Raw genomic sequence first — 10,586 nt, 5'->3', positions numbered from 1 at the left:
GATCATATGTCGTTGGCAACTGAGAAAATATGTCAATTGCTGAGCCAAAATCATACAGGACGGCCATGGAAATTCCTTGCTAGCTAGAGGCGAAGGAAGATGAAATTAATGCTTTAAAAAATAATGATACATGGTCATTGGTTACCAGAACTAAAAGCGTCAATGTGCTTGGCTCAAAATGGATTTTCAAAATAAAAATTGCATGAAAATGGGACTATTGATAGGTTCAAAGCTCACCTTGTAGCTCAAGTATACAGTCAAGTGCATAGTTTATATTATGAGGAGACATTTAGTCTAGTCGTGAAGCCTACAACAATACGCTTGATCTTAGCATTGGAAGTTACATTGAAGTGGTCTTTGCGACAATTGGACATAAGAAATGCTTTCGTTCATGGTTTTCTGAAGGAAACAATGTATATGGAGTAGCCTTTGGAATTAAAAGACCTAAATTTTCCTAACGGTGTTTGCAAATTGAATTGATCTCTCTATAGGTTTAAACAAGCGCCTCGAGCATGGTTTGAGCATCTATCACAGTTTCTTCTTCACCTTGGGTTCGTCTGCAGCAAAGCTGATCCATCATTATTCATCCTTAAAAATGGCACATTAACTATTTTGATGTTGGTTTATGTTGATGATGTTGTGATTACAGGGAATGATGATAAATTTGTTGGCAATCTTGTTCAAAATTTGAGCATGGGATTTGCCTTAAAGGACCTCAGCAAATTACACTATTTTCGTGGGTAAAAATCAAGTACTTTCATGCTGGAATTTTTATCTCACAAACAAAATACACTCGAGACCTTTTTCTCGGGCAAAGATGATTGGTTGCTTCTCATTTGCTACACCCATGGCCATAAAGCCGCTACCCAATGAACTTTACCATACGACCACAGATCCAACCGAATACAGAAAGATAGTTGGTGTTGGAAATTTTCAAAATAATTGTGTCTTATGGTAAAGACATGTCCTATTAATTGTGCCTTATAGAAAAGGTACCTTTCACTAAAGACTTGTCTAATTAAATAATGTCTTGTTGTAAGGACATGTCCATTTAATTGTGTCTTGTAGAAAAGGTATCCTTTTACTAAATGATATAACTTTTCATGGCAACATTTCACTTAGAGATGCATCATTTCATGGTGACATTTCATTTGAAATGGTGATGGTTCAATTTAGACCATTGATTAAAATCAAATCTAGATCCAATGGCCATGAATGAAGGGGTATCATGAAAGATGATAACCAAAATGAGGGGGCACAAGTATATCTATAAATAGGGGTCATGTTTAAGCCATTTAGACATGAAATGAATGATCCTACACCACTCTTTTCTTAGCATTCCTTTCTAGTACGAATCTCAACACAAAACACCCATTTCTTTAGTGCATTCACATTCCAATATATTGTTTTCTGCAGGAACAATATATTGTTTCTTGGTAGGCTTGCAACATTCAAGAGTATTCTAGTTTGCTTTCGTCGATGCACAACGCAAGCAAACAAACAAGTGCTTCATTGTATCCTGGAGGCGTATTTGCTTAACCCATGTGCATCACTCAATTGGTGGGGGCAAATAACGTCTTAAGGAAAGCGACATTTGTAACGTGCAAATTGAAGCACACAAAATTTCTGCAGTTTCTTCCTACATACAGAGTTAGTTGTAAACACATTATTTTACATAATAAAGTTCCACCATTATTGTTGTATTTCTCTACATTTGTCATTCCCCACAAAATTTACCACCAACAATCTTAAGACGTTATTTCTACAACAATGGCACCAAGTTCATCTCTTCGACAATTTGCAGTAGATTTTGTCAAATTGGAGCGGTTCGATGGTGGCAACTTTATTCGTTGGCAGAAAAAGTTGCATTTCTTGTTGACAAGCCTCAATGTGGTCTATGTTCTCACAACACCAAAGCCTCAAGAACGTGAGAATGAGACATTAGCGAAAACCAGAGTGCGACATAAGTGGGAGCAAGATGACTACGTGTGTAAGGGACACATTTGCAATGCCATGTCTGATACTTTGTTTGATCAATATCACAACAAACCTACATCAAAAGAGATATGGGACTCATTAGAGGCTAAGTACATGATGGAAGATGCCACAAGTAAGAAATTCTTGGCTTCTAAATTTTTTAATTATAGAATGGTTGATAATAGACTCGTGGTTGAACAATATAATGAGATTTTGCATATTCTTGATCAATTCAACCAACATAACATGAAAATGGATGAGTCTATTATTGTCTCTTCAATTATTGATAAACTTCCTCCCTCTTGGAAAGACTATAAGAAAAGTCTTAAACATAACAAAGAGGAAATTAGTCTGGATGGCTTAGGCCAAAGTCTTCGTATTGAAGAGGAACTCAAGCTTAATAGTCTTGAGGATCAGACTACTATGTCCTCTAAAATTAATGTCGTAGAGGAAGGGAAGGAGTTTAAGCATTCTAATCACCCTAAGAATAACCAAAAGAGAAAGTTTGATGCCAAAGAGAATCAAAACAATAAGAAGAAAAATAAGGGTACATGCCACCACTGCGGAAAACCTGGCCATTTCAAAAGAGATTGTCGACTTCTGAAGAAACAAAAGGAAGTTTCGAACACAAATCTTGTGGCCATGATATCTGAGATTAATGTTCTTGAAGATGATAATGCATGGTGGATAGATTCTGGTGCAACCAAGCATGTATGCAAGGATCGTAGCCTTTTCAAATCTTATAAAGCAATGGATGATGGAAGTGTTCTTTACATGGGAAATTCCTCCACTGCAATAGTTAAAGGAAAAGGCAATGTGCAACTAGAGTTCACTTCCGGAAAAACTTTAACTCTTACAGATGTTTATCATGTTCCTGAAGTTAGGAAAAACCTTGTATCTGGTAGCCTTCTTAATAAGTTTGGCTTCAAACTTGTTTTTGAGTCAAACAAGTTTATATTATCTAAGGGTGGTACCTTTGTTGGGAAAGGATACATGTATGAAGGAATGTTTAAACTCAATATCAATAATATGAATATTTCTTCTGCTTATATGGTTGATTCATTATCTTTGTGGCATAATCATTTAGGACATGTGAATGTTAGAAGATTGCATGATATGGCTAATTTAGAATTAATTCCTAAGCATGAAAATGATATGCATGAAAAATGTAAAGTATGTGCACAAACTAAAATCACAAGATCTCCTTTTCCAAAAATTGAAAAAACATCTTCTTTATTGCATTTAATTCATAGCGATGTGTGTGATATGCATAGTAATCCTTCTAAAGGTGGTAAAAAATATTTTGTAACATTTATTGATGATTTTTCAAAATATTGCTATGTGTATTTATTACATTCTAAAGATCAAGTGTTAGAAAAATTTAAAACTTATAAAAATGAAGTTGAGAATTTTTGTGACACTAAAATTAAATGTCTTAGAAGTGATAAAGGAGGTGAATATGCTTTTTCTGATTTTTGTGAATCTGTTGGCATTGTACACGAAACTAGCACTGCATATACTCCACAACAAAATGGTGTAGCTGAAAGGAAAAATAGGACATTAATAGAAATGGTTAATGCTATGCTTTTTAATGCTGGGCTTGGTAAAGGTTTTTGGGGTGAAGCTATTTTAACTGCATGTCATATCTTAAATAGAGTGCCTAATAAGAAAACAAAGGTGACTCCATATGAATTATGGAAAAAGAAAAAGCCTAATCTTTCTTATCTAAGAGTTTGGGGTTGTCGAGCCATTGTAAGACTACCAGAACCTAAGATAAAGAAATTAGGAGAAAGGGGCATTGAATGCATATTCTTGGGATATGCAGAGCATAGTAAAGCTTATAGGTTTCTTGTAACAGAACCTAATAGCTTTGTTGAGATCAATACTATAGTGGAATCTAGAGATGCAATATTCTATGAAAATAGATTTTCCACTATACCAAAAAGTATTGATTCTCAAGAGAATGATAAACAAATAGAAATTGGTCAAAAGCGTGATGCTAATAATGAGCAAAATCATTTGAGAAGAAGTAAAAGAATAAGGACTCTAAAATCTTTTGGACCAGATTTTATAGTTTATTTAGTTAAAGGGACAAGAGACTCACAATCAAAACAGACCATGATCACATCTACTATAGAGTCTGATCCCCTCACCTATGAAGAGGCAATGAAGTCTCAAGATGCTACTTTTTGGAAAGAGGCCATTAATGATGAAATGGACTCTATTGTGGGTAATAAGACTTGGAAATTAGTTGATTTACCTCCTGGCTCTAATCCTATAGGTTGTAAATGGATTTTCAAAAAGAAGAAGAAAGTTGATGGAACAATTGAAAGATTTAAAGCAAGACTAGTAGCAAAAGGCTTTACACAAAAAGAAAGCCTTGATTATTTTGATACTTATGCACCTGTTGCAAGAATTGCTACTATTAGAGTCTTGATTGCTTTGGCTTCAATTTATCAATTTGAAATCCATCAAATGGATGTAAAAACAGCTTTCTTAAATGGAGAATTAGATGAGGAAATTTACATGAAACAACCAGAAGGGTTTGTTATGCTAGGACAAGAACATAAAGTTTGTAAATTAGTCAAGTCTTTATATGGTCTTAAACAAGCTCCAAAGCAGTGGTACGAAAAGTTTGACAAAGTGATTGTCTCAAATGGATTTAATATTCATGAATCTGATAAATGTGTCTATAGCAGATTCAATGGAAATAAAGGTGTGATTATTTGTTTATATGTAGATGACATGTTAATTTTTGGTACTGATAGTGAGAGCATTGAACTCACTAAATTATTATTGTCATCTACTTTTGATATGAAAGACATGGGACTTGCTGATGTGATTTTGGGGATTAAAATTATAAAAAATGAGAATGGCCTAGTATTGACCCAATCACATTATATTGAGAAAATTTTAAAGAAATTTTATTATTATGATTGTAAGTCTGTGTCAACACCTTTTGATTCAAACATAAGACTGTATCCTAACACTGGCAGATCAGTATCCCAATTAGAATATGCACGTATTATTGGATGTCTTATGTACGCAATGACTTGTACTAGGCCTGATATTGCTTTCGCTGTTGGAAAGCTCAGTCGATATACTAGTAATCCAAGCCAAGCACACTGGCAAGCAGTGTACAGAATTCTAAAATATTTAAAACATACAATGGATTATGGTATATACTACACTGGATATCCTTCAGTTTTGGAAGGATTTTCGGATGCTAGTTGGATTACTGATCGAGATGATCATACATCCACAAGTGGTTGGATTTTTAATCTTGGTGGAGGAGCTATTTCATGGGGCTCAAAGAAGCAAACTTGTATAGCAGACTCCACCATGGCTGCAGAATTTGTAGCTTTGGCTTCATGTTGCAAGGAAGCTGAATGGTTAAGGAATTTGCTTATAGAAATTCCTATTTGGTCTAAACCAATGCCTCCTGTATCTATTCATTGTGATAGTGAGGCAACTTTATCAAGAGCATATAGTCAAATCTATAATGGAAAGTCTAGGCACATTGGTCTAAGACATAGTTATGTAAGACAATTACTTACAGATGGAGTAATCACAATTGACTTTGTGAAATCATGCCAAAATTTGGCAGACCCCTTAACTAAAGGCCTTGCAAGGGATATTGTATTTAAAACTTCTAAAGGGATGGGACTGAAGCCAGCATCATCTTATCACCAATGATGGAAACTCAACCCAACACTTGAAATATCAAGATCTTGGGTTCAATGAGCAAAAGTACATCATATGTTGTGATAGCAAGCACTATAATATTTTTAGATGCGTCCCAAAGGTTAGTGCTTGATACCTGTAACATATGGAAAAAGTTAAGCTACTTAGCTTTTAATGGACTTATAAATGTTTTAGTTACAGGGACATTCTAGATAAGTCCACCTATGTGAGTGTAGGAGGTGGTGCCGCTTCCTATGTAACTTGGCTGGTTACTAAAGCGCTCATGAAAACAGGATATAGACACAGGGCCAATCCACGTGTCGGCTAAGGAATACTTGAGAATTTGAAAACTTATGTGTGAGATATATCCGGTTAGTCGATTAAGGTTGCTGGTTCAAAGCTTGCCTACCATGCCACCTTGATTAACTTTGATGTATTGTCACTAAGTGAAGGTTCAAGTCCAAAAGACACCTTCATCTATGCCTAAGTTTTCCAAGCCTGTGCAAGATCATTTTTCCAAATTCATTTATTTTGAAAATGGTGGGAGATTGTTGGAAATTTTCAAAATAATTGTGTCTTATGGTAAAGACATGTCCTATTAATTGTGCCTTATAGAAAAGGTACCTTTCACTAAAGACTTGTCTAATTAAATAATGTCTTGTTGTAAGGACATGTCCATTTAATTGTGTCTTGTAGAAAAGGTATCCTTTTACTAAATGATATAACTTTTCATGGCAACATTTCACTTAGAGATGCATCATTTCATGGTGACATTTCATTTGAAATGGTGATGGTTCAATTTAGACCATTGATTAAAATCAAATCTAGATCCAATGGCCATGAATGAAGGGGTATCATGAAAGATGATAACCAAAATGAGGGGGCACAAGTATATCTATAAATAGGGGTCATGTTTAAGCCATTTAGACATGAAATGAATGATCCTACACCACTCTTTTCTTAGCATTCCTTTCTAGTACGAATCTCAACACAAAACACCCATTTCTTTAGTGCATTCACATTCCAATATATTGTTTTCTGCAGGAACAATATATTGTTTCTTGGTAGGCTTGCAACATTCAAGAGTATTCTAGTTTGCTTTCGTCGATGCACAACGCAAGCAAACAAACAAGTGCTTCATTGTATCCTGGAGGCGTATTTGCTTAACCCATATGCATCACTCAATTGGTGGGCGCAAATAACGTCTTAAGGAAAGCGACATTTGTAACGTGCCTTGAAGCACACAAAATTTCTGCAGTTTCTTCCTACATACAGAGTTAGTTGTAAACACATTATTTTACATAATAAAGTTCCACCATTATTGTTGTATTTCTCTACATTTGTCATTCCCCACAAAATTTACCACCAACAGTTGGTGGCTTACAATACTTGACTTTATCACGTCCAAACATTCAACATGCAATTAATAAAGTTTGTTAGCACTTTCAAGAACCTGCAGAAGGACATTTTCGTCCTGTTAGGTGGATACTTCAGTATCTTAAAGGCAAAATAGATTATGGAGTTTGCTTTCTTCATCAAAGCACTTTAACTCTTAATGGATTTTACGATGTTGATTTGGGGGCTGTCCAATTACTCATCGAAGTACGACGGCCTAGCGTATATATTTAGGTGCAAATTGCATCTCTTGGTCTTCTAAAGGCAGCCTCTATCACGATCAAGTTTTGAAGCAGAGCATCGCTCCCTAGCCTCCACTGCTACTGAGATTACTTTGCTGACTTTTCTTTTTCGTGATATTGGCATCTCTCTCCAACAACCACCTCAATTATTCTCAGACAACATCAACGCTCTACATATGTTAGTTAATCCCGTATTTCATGCTCACTCAAAACATATTGAGATGGACTATCACTTTGTAAAGGAGAAAGTAGCAGTTGGGGCTCTCATTACACGTTATATGCCTACAACTATACAAGTGGCTGATATCTTTACAAAGGCTCTCGACAAATATCCTTTCATTAAGTTTCGTAGCAATTTGGGTGTAGTAAGCAGACCACACTTCACATTGAGGGGGGATGATAAGGAAAGAATCAATTTTCAAAGTACGGATTATGAGGATAGTCAAAGTAATGATTATCAAAATATTCAAGGAGACAATCTTGCTGTTTGTAAGGCATTATCAAGGGGATTCAAAGAATCCAAGACATCAATTACAAGTCAAAAGTCTTAGCTATAATTGCATTGTAATATCATTATTTTTCAAACTTTCTTTAAGGCACTACTTTTTATGTGATCACCCCGTCTGTATATATATATATATATATGGGTTTGTACAAAGTTATTGATAATGATTAAAAGGTCATTACAATTATTAATTTCTTTCGAGCTATCATTGTAAACATGGATGGCGATGGAAGTTTCATCATGAATGTACAGAATTTGGCCACTATCAAGGCTGAGAATCTCTCCGTTAAGGTAATTCAATACTTAGGCATGATTGTGGAATTGGAGGATCAGTATTTTAAAGCAAATAGAGCTGATTTATATTTGGGAGATCCATTAAGAAAGTCTGAAATATTTCTGGATATGTTAAAGCTTGTGGAAGCTTGTGGGATTCCTGCAGCTCGAGTGACAAAACAAAAAATAGATGTAAGGGCTGCAATTTAATTAATGCTGGAAACTCTTAGACCGTACGTTTTGGATGTGATGGTTTCCTTTCAAGAGCATGTGATGGAAGAACACTTCATTGATCTACCCAAAGTCGTCATTTTCGTCTAACATTTGTGTTGGTGGGGAAGAGGAAATCAAGGAGCGATTGATTTGACAAATATTATGGAGTAATTGCAGAATATCGACGATGATTGTTAGCTTTCATTCTCATTAAAGCGGGCCTTGACTACTTTCCAAATATTTGTACGTGTGCATCCTTCCTTCGACTCCAAAAGTACAAGTGTTAAATAATATGATCATATGATATTGTCATGTCCTATTTGCTTCTTATTTGTTGGTTTAGATTGCTCATTATTGTGAATCATTGTAATAGCTTGGTTAGTATCCGACTTAAGATCCTGCAGAATGCTTAATAATTACCATCTACACTTGTTCAAAAAAGTCATAATCGATTCTTTTGCAAATGAGTAATGATACAGTCACAAACTCTTATACAAACTTATTTTGTACAAACTGACGTGACATTAATTCATTAGTTGAATGAAAATATAAATTAATAAAAACAAATCATGTGGGTCCAGTGATATTTAATTCAACCAATCTTATCATGCCACATCAGTTTGTACAAAATAAATTTGTATAAGAGTTTGTAGCTGTATCATTACTCTTACTCTTTACGAAAATTACTATAACTATTTTATTAGTATTCAATTAACAGTCACAATGTCCTCGTAACATACAAAATCTGCTTGAAGAAGCAAAATCAGTACTTCAAATGTAAGTCGCATCAATAGAGCCCTTGCCCCTTGTCAATAAGAATATGATATTGTAGCGATATCAAATCGTGCTGGATGCTTGAGTTTCTTGATTTCTTAGCAGTGACTTGTGATGTCTTGGTATAATCTTGATGTTGAGGTTAGCTTGATGAGTGAGTGAGGTGCCTAGAGATGCAGAGGAGCCTGATGTGTTTGTGCAATACTGCAAGAAGTTGAACAGCTGTTGAAGTCTTTTCTCTGTTGTTTTCTTTTCTCAGTGTTATCTTGCTCACTTTACCTGCCCTACTTGTCTCTCTCTTGAGGTCTATTTCTTTAATTAATTTTCAGAAAAGGGATAGGTTCGGTTCTGAGTGATATGCAAGAGCAGAACCCCTGTTCTACAATGCAGTAATAATTGCAAGATAAATAATATGATTATTAATATGAAAACTCCTAATATAACTGATATAAATCACCTACTTTCATTGTCACTACAGGGATCATATAGTGTTCATACACAGCGATCGATTTAGTATTTCATCAGTCTACTACAAGAACTTGGTTGGATCAGTGACACACCCAGTCAAAGCAGGTGCTGCAGCAGTGTCTGGTGAAGCAAGATATTTTTGGCATTCTATTTATCGTGGATACACAGACCATGCAAGGATAAACAGCCTCGAAAGAGTTAGCAAAAGATTATAAAACATCAACCACATTGATCAGGAAGATGGTAAATCTGAAACTCATTAAAACCAGTTCTCCTTGCAAATTGGGAATGTTTCATGAGTAGAAGTATGGGAAAGCAATCAATATGACACTATAGTTTTAAGCCAGCGCCTGCATACGTGTACTTTGGGCCACCCAAACAAGCACGACATGCAACTAGGACTAGCAGCTGTGTCCCAACCAGCTTCTTCAAATATCTGGTACAGGAAGAGTATATACACGTCCATCCAAACCTGTTGATTTCACAAATAGATGACATTTTAAACTACAAGACTACAAGCAAAAAATCTAAAGAAATTTACGTGCAAAAGCATGCAGCATTGTGAATGGAAATAAGGTCATGCAAACCAGTCAATGACAATCAAAGCAACAATGAGAGCGAGATGTTTACTTGTCTTCCATTTCACTAAAACTAGGATTCAGCTGGTTTTTATATGATTCAGTGGATTGCCTTATAACAATAGAAATAGACAGTGGATATAGCTCATACCGAAGCTAAAAAGACTATGGCTGCAGCAAGAAAGTCCTCATGTTTTTCAACTACTGAGAACAGAGAGTGATACACTTTACTGCTAGAATTCAGAAAATGTACCAATGATTGAGCACTCTTCGAGCGAGTGACAGCCCCAAAATAAGAAAAAGAGAATAAGACAGAGATGAAAAAGAGAAGAACTTTCATTCATAAAACATGCCTTACACAATATTCCCTTTTACATATATATCTCGTGACTCCTCTAGAGTATTCTAAGGCTAAAAAACAAACATGAACTGGCAATTGTAAAATATCTAAGTTATAATAACAGAATTCAGATAATC

This window comes from Citrus sinensis, chromosome 1 (genome assembly GCF_022201045.2).
Source record: "Citrus sinensis cultivar Valencia sweet orange chromosome 1, DVS_A1.0, whole genome shotgun sequence".
Taxonomy (NCBI): Eukaryota; Viridiplantae; Streptophyta; class Magnoliopsida; order Sapindales; family Rutaceae; genus Citrus; species Citrus sinensis.
Note: the sequence above shows the minus strand (reverse complement) of the source record.